Source organism: Plectropomus leopardus, chromosome 8 (genome assembly GCF_026936395.1).
Source record: "Plectropomus leopardus strain MGB_pleo_1.0 chromosome 8, ASM2693639v1, whole genome shotgun sequence".
Lineage (NCBI taxonomy): Eukaryota > Metazoa > Chordata > Actinopteri > Perciformes > Serranidae > Plectropomus > Plectropomus leopardus.
Window position 1 is genome coordinate 11,280,098 of NC_142183.1, and position 22,646 is coordinate 11,302,743.

At 38.5% G+C, this 22,646-nt stretch overlaps 1 long non-coding RNA gene across 1 annotated transcript in view; it reads right to left on the reverse strand.

The window, feature by feature from the left end:
* LOC148188862 (uncharacterized) overlaps positions 1-11,923 on the reverse strand; it is a 181,375-nt gene extending 169,452 nt beyond the window's left edge. The window contains exons 1-2 of the long non-coding RNA XR_015777126.1: positions 11,585-11,923; positions 10,188-10,253 (exon numbers count right to left, since the gene is read on the reverse strand). This is a non-coding gene — a long non-coding RNA (uncharacterized LOC148188862). The remainder of the gene's footprint in view (positions 1-10,187; positions 10,254-11,584) is intronic.
* Positions 11,924-22,646: the final 10,723 nt, after the last annotated feature.

The following is a 22,646-nucleotide window of genomic DNA, read 5'->3' on the forward strand; positions in this document are numbered from 1 at the left end:
ATGCAGCAATCAGTGTGAAATAGTACATTCAGGTTTCTCAAAATCAGAACAGCTTATCCAGGTTCATGAAACCAGGGTATGTAATGTTTACATGTACAAACAAGTAATTAAAAACTCACCTCCAAAACACACACATAAAAATCTAATTATAACCAAATGGCACTCATGTTAACTCGTTTAAGTCTTGTTTTTCATTCTGTACATGTTAACTACAAAACACACCACATGAAAATACTACAGCTATGTTGTTGGTGGAGCTAAAAATTCTCTTCTTCTTCTAATCTCTTCACGATGTTGTTAAATGTTGCTCAATTGTGCCTTTCCTTCTGAACTGCTCTGCATATACATGACAACTAGCGTGTCTCCCATAATGAGACAGCAGACCTTGGCTGTGTAAAGAGGTGATGACAGCCTGAGATGTTTATGCTGCTATGTTCAGACTTCACATCTCTGACCATGACTGTTTGATCTGGCATGTTTGCTCTGAGCAATTTCTGTAAATGATACAATTTGTCAACTTGATCTCACAGAGAAGCCTGTCACTTGAGATTATGCAGTCCTAAACTATGTACATTTTATCTTAAATACTCTTTTGTGATTAGATTGTGTGGATTTTTTTCTTCAGCATATAATTAATTTAACTCTTGTCTTTTAGGATAAATTGTGTTTGGAGACATTAACTGGAAATGTCAGGTATTTCAATTCAACACATGCTTTTCAGCACAAGGTGTCAATTAAACTTCAAGTATTTGGGGAATAAAAATGGTGTGGGGAAGTAAACAAGCTCTTGTGAATTAACCTTGAGAAAATTCAATAAAGCAAACATTGCCATAAAAACTGCAATAACCTGTGAAAAGTTTGCTTTGAGCTTTCAAATTTATTGCGGTTTTCTCTCGCCTGTGTGTCAACCTTTTACTGTAACCTTTTCATCGCTTTCCAGCAAATATTTTCTTTTCGACAAATCGTTGCGATAAACTCTTGGTGCCGTGTTCAGAGGTGTTAATAGTACAGAGAGTTTGTTCTCTCAGCATCAGAGGGAAGAGAATTTAAGGAAACAACTGTTTCCTGGCATGCTTGGACCCCAACTGGGTAGAGGGGTCCAATGATTTATTGCCAGCGCCTCATTCACTCTAGGAACATGGGCAGTCTGGCTCGTCTCCTTAACGCCCTGATAACATTCAGTGTTTGTCAGAATGAGGCCCATGTTGTTTTACAGTTCTCTTTATCTTGGGTGTGATTAAAAAATAACAAAGATTAACTGATAACGCAAGTATTTTTCTAATACTTCAGTAGGGCATTTTGTGTCTCTGGTGGTGCCACTCCGTACATATATATATATATAACATCAGGCATGTTAAAAGTTGAAACTAAACCGTTCAATACCGCAAACACCTCCTCTCTTAAAAAACTTCAGCTATTAGAGTGACACCACAGATAGAGTGACACAAACTCTCTCTCTCTATATCTGCAGCAGCACTGTTACTGTGAACAATGAATTCAGGTGAAAAAGAACCTTAATAAGTCCAATTTAATGCAGAGATGTTTATTGGCAGGAATGAAGCACAATGTGAAAGTATTGCTCTGATAATTAGATTTTTGGTAAAACTGTTTGGTACGATTTAATTTATATTTTGACTCTAGAAGATGAACTGTGAATAAGGATCAGTCTTATTTTGATACAAAGATTTGCACATTAGCAGGAATGTAGCATACAAATTGAAGTTAAAGCTGTGCCATTTAATTAAATGTGAAATAAACAAAAATATTTATTTTGTCCTAAACAATGCATAATCGTGATAAATAATTGTTATTTCAATACTGATCATAATAATTGTTATTAGTTTTTTCAGCCATAATCGCGCTGCCCTATTTGGCACTGGTGTTAACCTTTGGGCTGTTTACACACACAGCGGCCAGCTCAAGATTTGTAGAAATAGTTTCAGCATCACATCTCCTTTCTCTGTGAGCCACTTATGAATCTGGCAAGAAAACACACTGGAAATCTATTACAAATGATAAAGGATATTTACATATAATATAAATGATCTGTATATAAATGATAAAATATGCATCTTGACAACCCTTTTGATTTCCCTGCTGTTTCAATCCTCCTATTTTTTACTGCTTTACTACATGTCATGAAATCTCAAAATCAGCCCATCCACAGAAATAGCCTCGGATTGTTGCTGGTTGTGATTGGGTTTTGGTGGGGTTTTTTTTTTTAAAGAAATAGGTGTTGTAAATGAAATGATGCTTCAGGGCACTTTTATCTCCACTCCAATCCCGTTAAGGATGTTAATTACAATCAATACAGGAATGAGAAACCAATCCTCATCAACCAAACGTTTAAACGAAGCAGCTATTTGATATGCATTGGCCCTGTTTAGGAGTCAGGTATGAGCCTTATGGTAGAGAAATGGTATCACCAAGCCAGCCCTCATTAATTGGAACCACTGGCTCCCCAAGCTATCCCATTACATCGGCCAGGTTGGGGTTGCCAGGTCAGAGAATAAGAAAACTCCCATGTGTAATTTATGGCGCTCTTACCTCAGATAATCCATACATATAAGCTGTGAGGTTATGAAGCTGCAGACCCCCTACCCATCTGCAGCCAATTTGGCCCTTGCACAATGCTCCTTAAATCACACAAAGCTCACAGACCTTTGCTGACTGGACTATGGAGGAGTCCGTTTTCATTTGAATTCCCTTCACATTCCCCTCCTGGTAGATTTAAGGGGAAGAGAAGAGGCCGCGGGCATTAACTACCTGAACTAGTGATCCTCCTTAAAAGCCCACACCCTCTGCTTTTTTCTCCCACTGCAGTAAATTGCAGAGGAATGTGGCCCCAGCAACAGATCAATAAAACTTCTTTGCAATTTAACAAGAACAGATGTTAGCAATCCTACCAGGTATACCCTGCTACATTTTAAGTGAGATGACCATGAATGTTTGTATGTGTATGGGTGTTTGTATGTGCCGGTGTTTAGGGAAAAGCTTCTTCTGTACCAAGCCCGTTATCCTCTCTATCTGTGAGATTATAGGATCTTAATCACTGTGAAGATTAACCTTATCAGAAATCGCATTTCCTCACACAGTTTCAATTATAAGGACAAACTCTGGGAGCTGGAGCAGGGTGGAACTGTAGATAGAAACAGATGATTGGTCAAAGAGATGCCTGCTGGCTGTTTTCCAGCTGTGTTAACAACTTAATCTGAAAATCATCTTCGACAAAAAGGAACACTGCTCTGTTTGAGGACTGGGGAACTTTCATCTACAGGTTTTTGTGTTGTGCTGATTTCTTATCAAAGTAGTTATTACTTGGTTACACCAGACAAACATTTCACTAAGTGAGAAACATAGCTGCACTGTATCTTCAGGATCTGTTTTTGTCACAGTTTTGCAGTGTTATGCATAGTTTGCATTTATATACAATAGTTTCTATGGTTACACTCACACTATAGACAATCACTGTGATGTCATTTTAACATCAATTACTGGTAACTGATTTCAATTGCAGAGATATGAGAAATTTGTTAATTTCTGTTGTAATTTTCGGTTGTAACTGTTAAGTTTAAAAGATACATATTTAAACATGGCCCCTAATCTATCTGACGTTTCCGCTGTCCTTAATTTAAGCACTGTGTTGCTTTGCTAGCATCTTTGTTAGACCAAATATACTAGCACGTAAGCTAATGAATGTATACTGCTGTGCATGCAGGCCAGGCCAGCAACTTCAGGGTTTTGTGAAGTAAAATGACTGTTTTTGTCCTCACAGACTGGTGGCTTTAAGATGTTTGTAGAACTGCAAACAAAAGAAAATTTGTAACAAAGTCTTTCTATGCTTGAAGCTTGCATATTACTTTTATAAACAGGCAACCTACCATGTCTGTTTCAAAAACATCAATGATGCACAATTAAAAGGTTTAAGGAATTTAAGGAAAAGCCTATTTTACAAACCGAAGTCTCTTTACAGGTCTTGAGTATTAGTGCATATGTGGAAAAAAAGTTATGAAACCTTTTTGTGGCTCCAACAGAGCAAACAAACTCTGATAAATTGCCTCCAGTGAAGTCAGTCGAGTCAGCATTGGTCAGGTCTGAAAGCTTCAAGCTTGAAAATTGAGAGGACTCTGTTGTTGTTGAATTAGAAAGAAGTGAAATTAGCAGACCTCTGTAGCTCACTCTTTATCTCTGTTTGAGGTTAGCAGCTTGAGGGTAGCTGCTATACAACCTGCATTTCTGACCAAACTGTTGATGATCAAGCTGCATTGTGGGTATAGTAGACATGAGATTGTATCAAGGAAAAGGTAGTGCTGTATCCGACTCAGAACTGAATCAGATTTAGCTGTTCACTATGAATATTTGACGGTTAATTTTGATTTCACGTAAAGTTTGAAAGTTTGAAAGCGTCCAGCAGGATGTTCAGTGTGTTAATGGCATTCATGTAAACAAGCTAATGGTGCTAATGCTGCTAACGGCAGATCAGATATGCGCAAGAACATTTTTAGTTGACACTAGATATCAAGCAAAAGCCAGGGACTGTATCGTTTTAATTTGCTGTGAGCTGTAAATTCACCACTTCTAAGCAGAAGAGAGAAGATAATGTTATCTCTGAGCCCAAGGTGCAGAGTCTCTTCCTCCTCTGTGCAGCTGCATAATGCATGCAGCTGACTGTAACAAGGAATAGCGTGAAAGTCACGAGCATCGACTTCGCAGCAAAAATCTGGGGACCAAAACATCTCCAAAAGCACACTGCACAGCATACTGACTCAAAATTAAAAAAAAAAAAATTAAAAAAATATGAAAATAAATTAACTGCTCAACATGAAGCAATTTCAGTTGACTTAAGGGAGTTGATGATTCGAATCTCCGATTGTCAAGGGGCAGCCTTAGTTCGAGGAATATGTGGAATAGTAAAAATGATATCTCTGGTATCTCTCCTGTAGTGACTTTAATCATTTTTTACTGCTCATCATGAGTTCAATATTATTCTAGAATTGAAAAGCTAAATTAGAAAAGTACTCCCTTAATACCGCTTTTTTTTCACTTCATCTTCAATGGGAGGAACAACCTCTTAAAGTGTTGTGCTTCATATAAGTTTATATCAACTTCCCCATCTCATATAAAAACATACCCAAGCTGTATGTATTTATGAAATCTTCGACGAGGTCAAACAATGTAAGTCAAAAAGCATATTAGGAAGCTTATGTGCAACATGAGGGTAGCTAAGATATGTGAAGAGGTTCCAAGGGGTAGATTAGTAATTCAATTAGACCCAATGAAAAGCACACAGCATCCCTCACAGGGACTGTTGGATGCCTTCCATCCATTCTTCTAGTCTTTATTAGATCCAGTTGTCGTAAATTAGATTCTTGCTCGATGTGTTCAAATCAGCCTCACTGGGAATGTTGAAATATTCTGTAAAAAGGTCAGCGGGCATCCTTCCACCAATGACCTTATTGAAGGCAAGTTTGTTGAAGGATTTGATCAGAACTGGCATGCGGTACTAAGGATCACATTTTAAAGTTAGTGTGTAGACATTACCGAGTGAGGTGAGATAGAGGAATGGGCTCACTAAGCCTTGTCTGACAGCATTATCATGGTCATTGGTAACAGTGGAGGGCACTATGTAAACAGCTTTCTCTCCCAGATGCCAATAAATCCAGAGCCATTAGAGGCAGGAGCGAGGTGTCGGTTTGCATGCTAACACCAAGTTTCTATACAGAAACTCACGCACACACACTCTCATGTATGCATACACAAATGCTCGGTGTACAAAAAGCACAAACCATATGCATAAACACACATACACACACACACTCTCGCATTGTGTGGCAGAACAAACAAAGTACGGATATCTGCTTCTGTTGCTAGGATACCAGTTCTTCTGGCTCCTAAGTAAATCAGGGTGACTGGTGGCACAGACGGTTGTGAAAAATTAACACAAGCTGTGGTAACAAAGTAAAAGTAACTTCCAACTTAGTGCAAAAGGAAACCGCATCACTTCATCTGGTTTTACTTCAAGGAACAGCTCACAATTTCTCCACCCAGGTGCCCAAAGGAACTTTGAAGCAGGTTTTTAAGCCTCAGCAATCTGAGTTAGACTAATCAATGGGTAGCCTATCGTCTTGTGTTACAGCTGTTTCAGTGAGAAATTCCCTTTTTCAGGAAAAACATAGTCCAAGTGAACACAGAGGGAATTTGTACTACAAGGACTAGATGTAGTCCCCTATTACATTGTAAGTACATTAGGATTACATTTCTTAATTGCCAGCGTGGACATGAAAGTGGAGGAAGATATATTAATAGCACTTACTTTAGTCGCAATTCCAAAGTATATAAACCATCATTACAAGCAAAGGTCCTGCATTTAAAATTCACTTAAATTTCATTCTGAAAGGAAAAAAAATCTTCCAAATGAAAATGCAAAAACACAAAACAACTCCTGTGAGCATGCCAAACCAGCAGGTGGCAATGTATCTAGGGCTGCCCCAAATACCATTTTCTGGGCTTCAGAGCTTCAGCACAGATCAACAGCGAATAATCGGAGAAACCTTGCGCTTCAAACAGAGACAGTAGAAAGACATCTTGCGCCCCGGCATTTTAGCATCAGATGAAGGACAGACACCATTTGCTTCACGGCTTCACCATCAGGTAAGGGAGACAGTTCAGAATCCATTGAGACCACTGTGCGCAAGCCCATTGTGCCTGCGACTGCTTGACAGCAGTCGTGACATATTATACTTGGTAAAGTTAAAAAACTGTGACAGTTGCACGGTACAATAATCTGTGTACAGTGTTCTGTCCACATTACATTATAAGTGTCTTCACTGTGGAAGATGTTAAAATTATGTCACTCTGTACTGCTACTAAGAGATGCACTAAATTCAGGTGAAGAACCTTATTTTAGATCTTATTTTGATGAGGAGTGTAACACAACATGAATGTGAAGACAGTGCTCTGTTTATTGAAATTAATACTCGTGATAAATAACCGTGATCTATTATTGCTCAAAATAATCGTGAATGTCATTTTGGCCATAATCATGCAGCCCTAAGTAACTGTAAATTTATGGCCACGTCTGCCATTGCAGCAAATGTCACCTTATTTGTGATGCCTCACAAAGGAGACAACAGCGCATACTCTGGCATCACAACCCAAACCAGGTCACCAACACTGAAAACAGGAGCCTCTGAAAATCTACACCCAGGAAGGAGTTTAACAAAAATTAAGTTGGCATGTGGACAAAAGGCTGAAACAAAAAAGCTTCTATTAAAAAACACCCATGTGCTTAAGAATAGTTCTTTTTTAAATTAACCAGTAACTACAGCTGTTCAATAAATATAGTAAAGTGAGAAGTACAATATTTCTGGGGTGCCCAGTAGCTCAGTTGGTAGAGCAGGCTTCCCATGTGCAGAGGCTGCATCCTTACTGCAGCAGCTGTGGGTATATTTCTCTCTTGCCACCATTCCCAGTTAGAGAAAGGGTGAAAATGAGGTGATGTGCCTGTGGCCCCAGGCCCCCAAAAAATGACATCTGCTCCTGGTAATAATAACGAGAGCTCAGTGCGAGCGGCTGGTTGAGACACAGAGCGATGCGTCCTGGTGTTTCTGCATAATTCCATCCTAAGTCTGATTAAACCTGAAACTAACACAAAGTAGTCTGAAGAAGTTTAAAGAAGTCACTTTCCACCTCTGCAAATGTGGCTGTTTCAGACACTTTGGGGCTCTGAAGAGAAGCTCCACTCTGTTTATCTGTCTCACTGCACTGCTGTCGGACCATCAGCTGTTTGATGCGCGATAATGAAACACTGTGGAAGCACATACGACGTGGTTGTCAAACACTCAGCTATATTCTAGAGTCAAAGTCTTTCACTGTATTTGGTTCGCTGCAGCGCTATTCTCATCATCATTGGCTGTTCGTTTTGTCTGTCAAAACATGGCTGGAACGCGTTCTATCGACATTCTGTTGACTACATCTCATATTTCAATCAAGGAAAAGTTATTTTGCGATTGATATCGTTATTGTTTTATTGCCCAGCCCTAGTACAAAGTAGTATCAAATGGGAATACTTACGTATCCTAAATTTGTACTTAAGTACCGAACATGACTAAATGCACAAAGCACTTTTCCACCAATGGAAAGGGAGGACTGATTAAATGCGAGCAGCAACAGTTTCAAAGTTCATACACATGATTGCTGTTTATGACTTGAAAAACTGTGACACTATGTTTTATGATGGAGAGGTGGCTGCTTTACAAAAATGATGCACAAAAATGCAAACTGCACTGATACACTGAGCAAATACACTGTGTCTCTGTCACTGTGTCTGCTGAAACCCATGTCCCCTCTCCTCACACCTCCATCGTCGTACCGTTATTGAGCAATTATGGCCATTGATTTTCTCTCCTCTCAGCACACCTCTGTATGACAGCTGGCCTTTGTCAGTGGCCTCACTGGACTCCTAACTGTTGCCCTCTGTGGCCGCACTATTTGCTCCAAGATTTGGCCAATTTAACACGCTATTCCTGCCCTGTCGCCTCAAGGTGTACAGTAAAGCTCTTTGAAACTAACATAGGTGCTCATTCTTTTTATACATAATCCAAACTGTGGCAAAATGTTCCACATTTGCATCATTGCTACAAAACCCAAGTTTTTTATTGCATGATCACTGTTGACATTTTCCCTTATCCCTAAAACTTCAACCCACCTACGTCCTATCACATCAAACGACAACACGTCAAGACATAAATTATTCAGAGTAGCTTCACCTTCAGCTGTTCGCAGGATCCTTTTCGGTTTTCAATCAAAATGCCACACTGACTGATACGTTTGACAATCCAAGGCTATAATTCATCTTTGCACAGTCTGCAACACTGCTTTCATGCACAGAATCGGCTTTTTGTTTCATTCAAGCATTATCTTTTGAAACTGACAGCGAGCTCCCAGGGAAGTGGAGTCTGAGTCAAAACACATCATACCAACATAGTTTGTGCTGAGCCATATCACTCATGTTACTGCAAACAGTAACTGGAAGTCCTTTTCTGGCTTATGACACATGCTGTTCTCTTTACAAGTCCACTCATCTTTACACACTGCATATAGATGCATTTTAGCACAAATTGCACAACATCGAGCCAAACCTCCCACTCTGGCAGTAGGCTATAGCAAATGAGCTGCTCAATGAGAACAAACAGCAAGAAAATACATTGCAATGACCAGACTGAGACTTAAGCCATTACTACAAAGTAATGTGAAACAGCTTGATGTCATTACTATAAACTGGAGGAGTTATAACAATGTAAGCAAGTCGAAAATACAGCTTCTTTCATTGTGTGAACATTCGACTTGTCCTCGTGATCAATACAAAATAAAATAAATATTCTAAATTAGCAGAAATTATCCTCAAAAATAAAAGAATAAATAAAATAGTTGAATGTAAGGAAGGACTGATTAAACAAGCCCACAAGGTGTGCAACACAGTATATGGATAAAATCCTCCATCCTTTAATATTGAATTTCATGTTGTCATTTTCCCAAAAAATCTGTTTGTAAACTAATTATGAAAAAATATAACCTGACAGGAATGTCTTATTTTGGCTTACCTTGCCAATTACATACCTGGACAGCAAGCAAAGGTATTCATCATACTGATTGTCAGTTGACAAACAATATACCGTTTCATGGTAGATGTATTGTCATATAGCCCAAACCCAACCACAGAGTTAGTATTATGGGGATATAATAATTAAGTGAATGGGCTATAAGTAAGACAGCAGTTATGTTTACATCACTGGAGCCAACAGCGTGCACAGGGCCTTAGTTTAAGATACTGTTCAGCCCATAATAACACACATAATACTCAAACACCAGTACTTGTATTTCATCACATTGTAAATCGAGCATGTAACCAGCATGAAAGAATCATTATTCACCTGTCAGACCACAGAACAGCTCAGGCACAGCAAGACATTAAGTCACAATTAAAACCAAAGCAAACAATCAACACAGTTTGATATCAAGCCACAATTAACGACTAATTAGTAACCAACAACCAGGAGCAGATTTGCGCCAAAACAAATACAGCCAGCAGCAGCTAGCGTAGCAGCCAAGACAGGACACCAGGAGCCAGTGAAACACAGCTAGCACAGACACAATAAACATGCAAACAAAAGTGGCTTAACTCTTACCTTTATGAAGTGAAGTCTCAGGTGCATCTTGCTGGACAGGTAAGCATTGGTATGGTCCCCAGGCTCCTACGGTCAGAATGGAAAATGCCACTGTCACGTAGAAGATGCAGTTTGAGGTCAGTGGCTGAATAGGTAATGTGACTCGCTGCAGCATAAGGGTGCAACAATATGGGACTTTCACAGCACAATGACGTCTTAGAAAATATTGCGTTATCAGATATCATTACTATCGGTAACAATGGCCATTAAGGGAACGAGAAATTAGGGATTATTTCTGGTTAAACAAATAAATGTTGACAACTGAAACTTGAAAGGATATTTTAATATGCGTGTGAGGTGTAAAAAGTCTCCCATTTAAAAATAACTTCAATAAAAGCTAGTTTATCTGTTCAGCTGATTTTTTTTTCTTTCAATAATGGCTAACCATAACCAGTACTGTAGCTAATACTGCATTTATGTGATGTTGGAAGGTCAGAGTTTCCAAGTTGGGAAGTTGTTCTTCCGACTTCATTGTCTTCATGTGGTTTGAGGTCGTAAACAGGGAACAAAATGGAAGCTACAAAGAAGAAGGGTTGCATTTTAATTAAAAGAGTGTTTACACAAGAGGTTGATAGCTGTTTCCAGTTTATTTATATTTTATATATTATTTTATGCTCTTTGTGTAAATTGTAATTTTATATATTTTTATATTTAATCTAGGTCACTCAGCTGAGTAGCAGTTAACATTGATACCATATCATACTTATCATGTGATCTTAGCATTGATCAAGCATTGACTTTTGCCTGCCATGTTTATACATTTGTGACATCAAGTTGGCAATCCCTGTTATAAAATTAAGTTATCACTGTTAGTATACTCGACTGTCATGCTTTATAGTTCAAAGTTTGCCTGCTTGCTACAGCTAGTAGACACATATACTAAAATGTACAACTAATAGAAATAAATAATAGCTACTAGGAACAAAGAAAAATGAAAGTATAATGTTTTTACCATCAACCGTTGACAGTAGTGTTTCCAGCTTTACCCCGTTTCCACCATCTGCTCCTAACTTGTAAATATGGTAAATATGCTAGCTGCCATACATTGTACAATCTGTACAAAAAGACGGTAACTTCCACTGACAAAGTAAGAGATAGGTCAGGCTATGCCAGACTGTTTCCCGAGCAATGCCAACTGAAAGACACCTGTTTAAAGTGAAGGCTCAGGTGCTGACTCCACCGCCAGATATTAAAAGTGCACAATTAACTAACGGCTAACAAAGCCATTGCGGCTAACCACCGCAGCTAACGTGACAGCCTGGTGTGCACCCTACAAACTGAACCAAAAACGAGGCAAAACTTGAGATAGGTCGGGCTCTGCCACACTATTTCACATACAAGTGTAGCCAAAGGCTTACCTGTTTGACGTGAGTCAAAGGTGCATCTTGTTGGACAGGTAATGTTAAGAGTAGGTTCCCACAGTTGGGGCAGGAAAACTCCGCTCTCAATTAAAAGTGCGCAGTTTGAGGCCGACGTAGCTAATGTGGCTAACGGCTGAAGCTAACGTTACAGCCCGGTACCATAGCTGTCACAAAAAATAACGGTTATTTCCTCTGACAAAACAGGCGACATGTCTGTGCGGGCTCCATGACGTCTTCTTCCTGCTTGCTTTTTAAATGGCGTGTGTCAACTGACGTTCAACGTGCTCCTTATAACACATCCATGGCTCCAGTCTTTCAGAGGTAACATGAGGGACATCTGACAGGTGAGCTCGGTTTGCTGCAGTACATCAACACGGTGGGCGGGGCATCGGCGGTTTAAATATACCGCCCTATCAGTAAAGGCCAATAAGGTATGGATGTATCATATTAAAATCTGCAATCTTCACAGATTAACACCAGGTTGTATGTTCTGTAAATTAAATCGCAAGAAGCAAAAAGCTATTGTTAGGGTACACACGAACTACATCGCTACTACAAACTACAAACACTGTAAAAACACCTAAAACGCGATCGAAAAATGTTATAAACAGATAAATCGACAAGTTTGAGTGCGACTGTAAAGCTGTAAAGGCGGACAAGTGGGTTTAATTAGTTTCTGTGTCCGGTGATGATGTCTAGTCTCCAACAAATCATGTAGTCCCATTTAGCCACTTGTTAGACTGCCTTTTTAAAGATGATTAAAACTTTAAAAAGTTCAAAAACATCCTTTATCATTTTGAGACCTGAGCAACTTGGGTTGATGTCTTGCAAAAACGTGGGGAGAAGACAATGAGCAACTAAACAAGACAGGGCCTAAAAATTTGCAAGAAATTAATTTTTAAAAAAAAACTATAAGGAAATTACTTTAAAATAAGCGCCAACAAGAGTTAAAAATATAAATCCATATATATATATAACTTTGAATATGTATATTCTGTTGTTTTTGTGCATCCCAGCACATGAGGATTGTTTTCACAATGTTATCATATAAGCACGCTTTTTTTCTTTTCTTTTTTTAATCTAACCCAAAGGAAAGATTTTTCCGTTTTTAGTAGATCAGTTCTCCTCTAAACGTTGCCTAACTGTGTTGTGGATGAGCGTTGTATGATATAAATAAAAAATATCCAGACTTCATAACCATGGTGTTGATGTGTTCCACATTTTCCACACAGATGGGTTTTACAGCCACCTGAACATCCGACTCCTGAGTCCAAACATCTGCTGCGGGTTCAATCTCACAGGTCAGCGCATGTTTTCAAGTATTTACATTGTAACCTAAACACCTGTAAACACATTCCCAGAATGCCTTTAACACATCCATGAATACCTTCTTTCCTTTTGACAGGACTGGAGTTAGTTTCCAACACTTTGTTACTGTATTAAAGCCATTGTAAGCTATTAAAATTTACATTTCCAATATTGTCACAAAAAGACAAAGTTGCCGCAGGTAAAATGCAAACCTTCATCCTGACACCTTTAATTATGATGGCACGCTCTTATGGGTCAAAGATTTTCATTTTAATGAACACATAGTATGCTCAATAAGCAGAGCTGAATATGAAATACAAAAAAGCTTTCACTGCTTTCAGTATCACCAAATGCCCAGATGCAAGACCTGCTATTTGAATTTTCTTTTTTATGTGATTGGAGAGAGTTTTTCAAATGCACTCAAGTGGATTTTTCCCAAAACATTTTTCACACCAAAAAGCCACTAATCCTTCTTTTCATACGCTTGAAAACTTACTTTTAAATAGAAAAAGCTGGCTGATTCAGACCTCATAGTAAACCTTGGCCTGACTTTGAGAAGAGAGGGGAAGCGTAAGTAGCTGCACAAAAAAATGAGAGGAGATGAAAAACACTTTTTAAAAAAAAAAAGAGGAGCAGACACACTCACATTCACATACAAACACATCCAGCTCGGAGATAGGGGTAACGGCTGGTTGCAGTGTAGTAAAATATTGCAGCTGTGTCAGAAGTTTTTCCACTAATCTCCTGAGTTGGGTTTCTTTGAGTGGGAAACTAAATATCTGTGTCTGAGACCTGTCACACAGCGCCGCATCACAGGATGATCAAAACCCCCTTCGGCAAGCTCTCACATTGTCTGAGAGAAGGGGCTCTTTTGAGAAACGAGGGATGGGAGAGAAGGGGCTGGCTGGTGGCGGCTGTGGAGGGAGGGCTCGTAGGAAGAGGAGTAAAGAGAGTTGGAAGCAGGGTTAATCCCACACTGTCATTATCCTCACTTCTTAGCCACAGTCTGTGAGCTTCCCCGTAATGAAGGCCATTTCCAAGGATTTGCACCTGCACAGACGCCAAATTCTGCAGTAATTACCGATACAGAGAGATTCCTCTTACCTTTAGCCTCTGCTGCGAGGTTATAAATAGTAATCCCTCATCGTTCTGCAGAACTGTAAACCTGCAGAAAAAGCAGCATCTTCAGCACTTCGGCTCCTGACTGATAATGATGTTTACTGTTACAGAACAAGCGCTTCCTCTCCGCCTTTGTGCATAAATGTCGACAAAGAGGCTTATTTGTTTCAACTCATTTCATGATCTATTTGTTAAATTGGTAATGACTGGCCTGAGGAGATGAAATAATAACGCAGATGCCATGTTATCAAATAAAGAAAATAAAGTAAACTTGAGTAAAGACACTCAGGGAAAACTGCTCTCTGTGATGTGTGAAAGCTTTTACGCCGTCAAGGTATTTAATTTAAAAACTAAACGCAGAGACAGATGAAGTTATTCACAATGCTTCTCAACCATATCAGATCTATACTTTATTAGACAATATGTATGTTAACCCTTTGAAACCCGAGGAAACTGGCTGTTGCTATCAAAAACATAGAAAGAAAGTGTTGAGAAACTTTACAAGAAATTACCCAAGACAATTACCTGAAATTTGCCCCCAAAACAGAGAAGAAAAGATCAAATGCAGGGAGTGACCTAAAAAAAAGCTAAAATAAAATAATAGATATAAATAACATTAATAAATATATCTAGCCTTATTTTAAATAAATAATTATAATATTTAGAAATTTATTTAATTTTTAGCAAATATTTTTTTCCTGGTTATTTGAACATTTTCTTATGATTCTCTCTTTTTTAGCTCATGTCAGCTCATTTTCCTATCACCTTTTACATTTTTTGCAATTTGGAGGACAAGTTGCTGATTACTTTTTTATAGGAATTGTTTTGTTTTTTTAAGAAATCAAACCAATTTACTAACATCACAAGAAAAAAACCTGATGCCAATTCAGGTTGAAAGGTATGGTTATGTTATCTGCATGCACTGCTGCTAAAAAAGAGGTTGGTGGTCAGGTGACAACCACCACACACTCTCTCCATTCAACAGAGGATTTATCCTTTAATTGAGATTTTATCTGTGGAGCTCTCTGTCGCTAGGATGAATGGTGCGGGACATGTTATACTTGAGAAAAGGAAGGAGGAGCTCAACTTAGCTAGAAATATGATATGAATTTGTATTCATACTTTTTCTTTAAATCTACTTTTTTTTTTATAGTGCACATGCTAGAAACTTTGTATATGTGTAATTGAAGTTGGAGGAAGAGCCATGGGGAAGGGCCTTTCTGTATCTGTTGTTGTCTCTGTCATAGTAGTAGGGCTGTATAATATGACATAAACCTTTATTTGATGAGGTAAGTCCCATTGAGTTTGAGATCTTATTTTCAAGGGAGACCTAAACAAACAATTAAAATACACAATATCAGTAAATAAAATAATATTAGGTGTTTTTTATGTCATAAATTACAGTTAAGCAAAATAATACAACAATGAGTCAATTAAAACAAGTTAAAAACAATCACAGTTAAAATCAGTCTGAATTTTAACCAGGTTTTTTACCTGACTAATTGGAATCAGAGTATCAAGCTTCAGCTTACATTTCAATTCATTCATGTGTATGTTGCAGAGTATCTAAAAGCACTCTTTCCTAAATCAGTGTCAGTTCTGTGAACCTGCAGCAATAATAAGTCCATGGTACATTAAAGTTATTTATTTGTTAAGGGAATGTCAAAAATGTATTTCGTTTGTTATTGATATTATGTCATTTTGACAGCAATTATTGTTTGATTTTTACCTGCAAGTTTTCTTGAAAATAAATAAAAACAATCAGTCACAAAAAACTCTTTAGTAACACTTCTGTTTTCATAAAAAAAAGTGTAAAAGGGAATCACCGAATGTTCCCTGCAGCATGTGTCCATATGAAGCCAAGATGAGTCATTACAAAAGACTCCTGTTTCCCATCTAGCACCACTGTTGCTTTCCCATGACTTCACGTCACTGTGCACGCCCGGACATGATGATTGAGACCAAACCCACCCCCACCCCCCCGCCTCATCTTACATAAACTGGGCTTTTACGTATTGTGGTGAACAGACTAATGCATCATGAAAACAGTGAAATGAAGTCAAACGTCATCCAGACCAGTGAGAGTGAGTTAAACTATCTTGCTTCCATCAGTTGGGACATAATTTCACAAACATGGAAATATATTTATCACAGTTAGTGTGTGAAAGTGGTTTGGCAGCTTTCTACAAACAGATCATGTGATCTTAATTACTTTATACGGTTAACCCGCTGATTAAATTCGACTGTAACTCTTATTACTGTCAGCTCCTCCCCAGCAAACACTCCGACTGGTTTTTCAGTTCAAAGATTGGTCCGTGTAGCCACAGTGACCACTGTCAGGCCTCCAGGCAACATTTTCTCAGAAGGATTATGAACTTCAAAAGCACATTTTAGCAGAAGTTTAATGACATTCATACTGAGCACATCTGCAATTGTTTATCACCAAAGTTTTATGAAAATATGAGCATGTTAAGATGCCGTGATCCTCGACGCGACCTTCTACTGCCATTATTATGAGTCATGCCTCCACTTGTAATATACGCATGGGACTCTCATCAACACCTATGATATTTGCACATAACATCACATGCATTTAGTAATTTTACATCTATCACTATTGTTAAATGATATGCTGTTGTTACCATTATTGCTGTGCATCTCTCCCTCTCTCTCCCTGTCTCTCTTTCTCTCTCTCTTTCCTTTTCCCTTTTGTCATTAATGTAATTAAATTTTTATTTACGACATCTATTGCACGCCTGTCCATCCTGGAAGAGGGATCAGTCACTCTTCCTGAGGTTTTGACCATTTTTTCCCCTGTTTTTTTGGGGGGGAGCTTTTCCGTGGTCGATTTGAGGGTCTAAGGACAGACAGACATATGCTGTAAAGCCTTCGGAGGCAAACTGTGATTTCTGATAATGGGCTTTATAAATAAAATTGAAAACTGAATTGAGTTAACACGAAAATGGTTACAGGTCGAACCTCTAACAGCGACTGACTGGATATTGGTTGTTAATACTATTCAAGGGATGGAAAGAATAACTTTTCTATTAAACTCACGGACTGCTACATTCATGTGGTGCTGAGAAAGACGGATTGTGTATGTGACCTCACAAGATGATCTCTTCAAATTTAACATATGAACTGACTTGTATATTCATCACTGCAATTTCTTGTAGAAGCACAAGGTGACCAACTGGTTTGTTTGTTGTACAGTCTTAAACTGTATTTTAATGTCCTTTTGAAAAAATTAAGTCTAAAAAAAAAATATGTGTATGTTGAATACCATCCAAAAATGGTTGTATTGAACTCGCAAATTGGTTGCAACATAATTTGGAGGATACAGAGTTACTGCAGGTGGTACGGTTAGCACAGTTGTCCTTGACCAAGAAATAAAGTCCAAAGCATCTGCAAGGTCTTTGCCATGTTTCCTACAAGGTTTGATAAATAAAGAATAAAAACACAGTTAAAAAAAACATGTCCATATCAAACTACAAGGGCAGTCTGAGAGCTCTTGCAAGGCCAAATGCCTTGTCTCACAATGTTAACAAAAGTTTTCAGAAAGAAAAGTTTGTGTATTCGTCCCTGCTTCAAAATTTAATGTGTTCTTCCTTGGCCCATGCAACACCTTTCCTCAAAGTTTCATGACAATTGGGTCAGTAGTTTTTCCATAATCCTGCTGAAAAACGAACAAATAAAGAAAATATAATATAATATGATATAACCTACGTTGCTAAGATCAAAATCTGTTATTTCCACTACATTTAAGTCAGGTAACAGCCATACAAATGTATGGACGAAAACAATCAAAATCCTGAATTTCATTATTAACTTCCAAATCTGATATCCTTGCTACATGTGTATCACTCTGAATCATAAAGCCCACAGAATGGTTCCTACATTGGCTTATTCTTTGTAAAGTTAAGGACGTTGTCTGATTTTATGTTCTTGCTACACAACAACCAACTTGAATACATTTACAGTCATTTCAGAGTTGACAATTAATACAAATATTACCAACTTTTGACAAACCAGGCCCAACTCAAGGTCCACTTACTGACTTTTTCAGTTGCTTTCAGTCAAATCTATGATCTGTTGACATGCAAGCTCAGTAGCTGCTTTGATTTCAGCTGAAGAGTTTTTTCGGACTTTTTTCCCATGTTGCCTTAAATATAAAAGTTTAACTAAAGGTCACATGCTATCTTTGTTCTGGTGCTTTCAATACATGATCTTCATCAGCTGATGGACTTTTGCTATCATGGTGAAAAAAGCTTGGTGTTATTAAACTAAAATTTGTCATTAAATATGATGAATAAATAATAATATAATTAAATATACTTCACCCTCAAAATGATCATCTGTATATCAATTACTCATCCTGTGTTACCTTGGATTTGTGAAGACAACTTTGTTTGTTCTTGCATGCCTCCACAGCTAACAGAGAGTCCAAAAACTGAGAAAATTCTTCATAAATTGAAGTCATAGGGGGTATTTTTAAGAACACTAAAACTTTATAAAAATATCTGTTTACAAACTCTTTCGCAACTCGTGCAGTATAATCCAAGTCTCATCTATCCAGTCATATGCGCAGTACTTCCCAAACACACGCATTTTTGTTAACTTACAAAAAGTCTGCATACAAGGTGCTGATCACAGGTCCCCTTTGACTGCAATTCATCAAAAATGTTCTATGTTTTAGGATTCGCCGTCCACTGTGGAGGCATGTGAGAAAAAACAAGTTTTCTTCACAAATTCAAGGTAACACGAGGTGATTAATTGATCTACAAATGATCATTTTGTGTATGAGGTATTTTCTTTAAAGTGTAAATAAACCTAAAACTTGATTTTATCTTTTCTTTTTGCAATATTTGTGAGTCAAAGGGGAATAACATTTTAGTTTTGCAGATTTTTTCTTTTCACTGCTTCGTTTGACATTTCACAGTGTTTAGCTGCCATATTATGGTTTGCTGTGTGGGCACTGAAATTTGCTTCACCTGCCAACTTTTGCTGTAAAACAAAAGAAAACACTCTCTTTGCAGCCATGTTTCTGTCACAATTGTAAACAAGTAAAAACCGATCTGTCTGAGAAACTTTACACAACAAAGAGAATCATTTAATTAGCAGATGTTTTTCTGTATTCCTGTTTGGAGCTTTTCTCTGTTATGACCGCTGTGACACTGACAGTGAGAAACATGTCATCAGCTTCATTCTGTGTTATTACTATTATTTGTCATTTGCCATCATCTTGTGTTACCGCCATAAATAATTGCAGTAATGATCATACAGTGAACCCAATCAAAAAAAAAGTACTGTGTTTGATTAAACTGCTGAAGCAAAAAACGAGCGTGATGACCTGCAGCGTGACACTGGTAGGCGATGAGCCACAATGCTTATAATTAAACTGCGGAAATCTGTGATAGAAAATAATAGCCATTGAGTAGAGAAATAACCGTTGTTCCTCCTCAGGTGTTTACAATGACAAGGACACACAATATATTGAATATATTTTCACTTCATGAATAAAATTTAAGAAAATAACCATATGAGCATTACATGAAATTCAAATTTCTGACTCAAGAATATTAATTTGGAGAATAAAAGCCAAACTGCATTTGTAGCCTGAGGGTGAAGCTATGCATTGTATGGAAAACTAATAATAAGAAAATAGATGAAAAACAATAATGTGAAGTGGAAAAACAGCCTTATGTTACAGCAGTTACACACCCCGCAGTGATGCCCGCATGTCCATGAAAAAGATAATCAGTGATACCCTCCTAAATTGAAAAATTTGATGTACAAGTCTTCTGTGCATGGCTCTGTCTCTGTATCGGGATGTGGTAGACGACCATACATTTAGCCTAAATTTGACTTCAGTTCTGTTTTAATTGGAGAAAGTTAGAGTATGCATAAGATCAAAGTGATAGTTCTGATATTGTGAAGTGGGACCAGATGAGGTAATTAGCCATAGTCAGTGTATTACATACAGTAATGACAGCCATCATGTTCCCAGTTTGGAGAGGTGGCAGGAGTGCCACAACAGAAGCTAAGCAATGTACGGCTATGGATGGGGGCTGCAGCAAAATTAATTTTAGCCACGCAAAAAAATCATCCATTTTCGTGTACTTTATACTGAGAGTATTTTCAGCCTGTTTCAAAAGCAAAGCTGTTTATGGCCTCAGTTCCCTAACTATGCTCTTGTTTTATCCACCAGACTCCATCTGTCCATTGTCGACCACTTCTCTGAGGCAGCAGGCTGAGCAAAGCACTTCAGGGGTCCCTCTCTCCAGAAATGCTGTCAAGCTCCTCTTGGGGGACCCCAAAGCATTCCCCAGCCAGATGAGATAAATAATCCCTCCACTGTGTTCTGTGTCCGCCACGGGGCAAGACCCTATTGACAAAAGTTGTCATTTTAACTCACTGAACACAGGAGCTGCTGGTCTACCGCTTTTTCAATCAGTTCGCAAGTTTGCACCAATGTGTGACTTTGGTGAATGCAAACTAACCCTTTTAAATGTCAAAGTCACAGTAAAAAAAAAAAAAGTATTGGGGCACAACGCATGTGCAATAAAGTCTGGCCTGCACTTGTCGCAAGGCTCAGTAGCTGGCATTTAAACATGGGGGTCATTGATTCATTTCACTGTAGCTTCCAAAGTCAGCGTCCACAGTCGGCCTTAGGTCAGAACATATTTTATGCGAAAAATTATATGGGTAAAAATTTACATTGTGCATGTAACTGGCTCCCATGGGGTCAGAGAGCATGTCCGACCCTTCATTTAATAACCTTGCAGTAGACCGGCAGCTCCTGTTTTCAATGAAGTTAGATCACTGTTTTTCTCAATGGAGTCTGGCTTTAAAGAGAGCGATGTAACGGTTTTAGTTCCCCATCCGAAATTGCTGTCTGACATAAAGGTAAAGCAGTGAAAATAATGTACATAGCATATAGTGTACACTTTAACTGATACTGCTTTTCTTAGGTGGGACTTTGATTCAGGTGGCTAAAAGACATTTTGCTGCTGACCCCGACTACATCAGTTCATTGCTTTGCTTCCATGTGGGACTCCAGCCTGCTTCTCCAAACTGGGGGCGTGCCGACCATAGACTGTATAATAAAGATGGATTACATGGCAGTTCCCCAAAAGTGAAGCCAAAACATTTTGAACGCCCCCTGGTGGCTGGCTGCAGTATAGGTCCTAAACACCGCCCCACCCATGTTATCAGACGGGATCAAAGTACACATCAAATTAATTTTCATTTTAGGCAGTTCTTAAAATTATGATTTATGTTCTAGTGTTCAATTTTCTGCTAAGTTTTACATACATTTTTCATTTGATGCTGTAAAAATGTGACTGATGTCATGATTGACAGCCGTGTGTGCCAGTCGGTGTGCTTGTGATCAATGGCGCTACTCACATCTGGTCAGACGGGTGTATAGGCGGGAACTTGATACCACAGAGATGACCACTGCACAGATGCTAGCTACAGCAGCCAGGTTTTTTGGCTTCATTTTTGTATACTGGGAGTAAGTGGAGACATGTTATCCATCTCTATATACAGTTTATGGTGCCGTCTGACATTTACTGTAGGTAACACACTGACTATGGATTAGTACCTCATAAAACCCCACTTAAAAAAACAGAACTATTCCTTTAATCTAATGGATAGTCTAAATTTCTTTCCCTTTAACAGCTGTTTAGAGTATCCCCTGCAAAACATATGAGAAGTAGCATTAGACATTTTATTTTGCGAGAAGATGAATCATTTATAAAAACACATATTTTCAGGTTTTGCAGCAGTTTCTCAAGACAGATTGGTATCAGAGCTATGACACACACAGAGCAGGCATGTCATTTATTTACCCATAACAATCTGTGTACCCATTTGGAATCTGTTAAGCCTGCCAGAGCCAGATAAAACCTGTTTTTAATGCTGTACACAGTTTGGCACCAGTGCTAAAGAAAACGTTTTTAAGCATGCTGATCATGTAGCAACACTGCAAGATTTGTCCGACTTACATCAGAAGTGAAAGCGACTTGTTTGGGTGAAACACTTAATTTGCCTCATTAAAGTGTTCGATAAGACTTTTTTTTTTTTTTTTTAAGCACTTTTAAGATGAAACACGCAGTAGATGTGACACCCATAAAAGACCAGAGAAACTATTGTTGTTATTTCATCGTGTTTGGAGTGGAGGGTGAGGGAAGTCGCTGAGGTGGCGATGAGGGTATTTACGGTCTGTGACTGTGTACTATTGTCATGTTAATGTGGTCGGACGCTTCTGATGATCCTCAAAGCGGGGTTATTGTACGAGGCTCCACGACTCCGCTGAATTCACACTTCTCCAGGAGACATGAGGGGCAGAATGTGAGGATTACTATACTGCATCTAAAAATCAATGTTGTGGGGGGGGGGCTCTCAGCCGTATCAGCATTTATACTTGTGCTCTGAATAAGTTTAGCACATGCGTTTGCATTCTCTCTATAGGAAAGGATGTATTTAAGGAGCGGGGGTGACCTTTTGCTTTTGGTGCCACACCTCCTGCTTGCACATGTAGAGCGTTGCTTTAATGTGTGTAATGGCCTTCACTTAAATGACCCACGCAGCAGAATATTTTTTTGCAAACATGGTTAAAATCAGACAC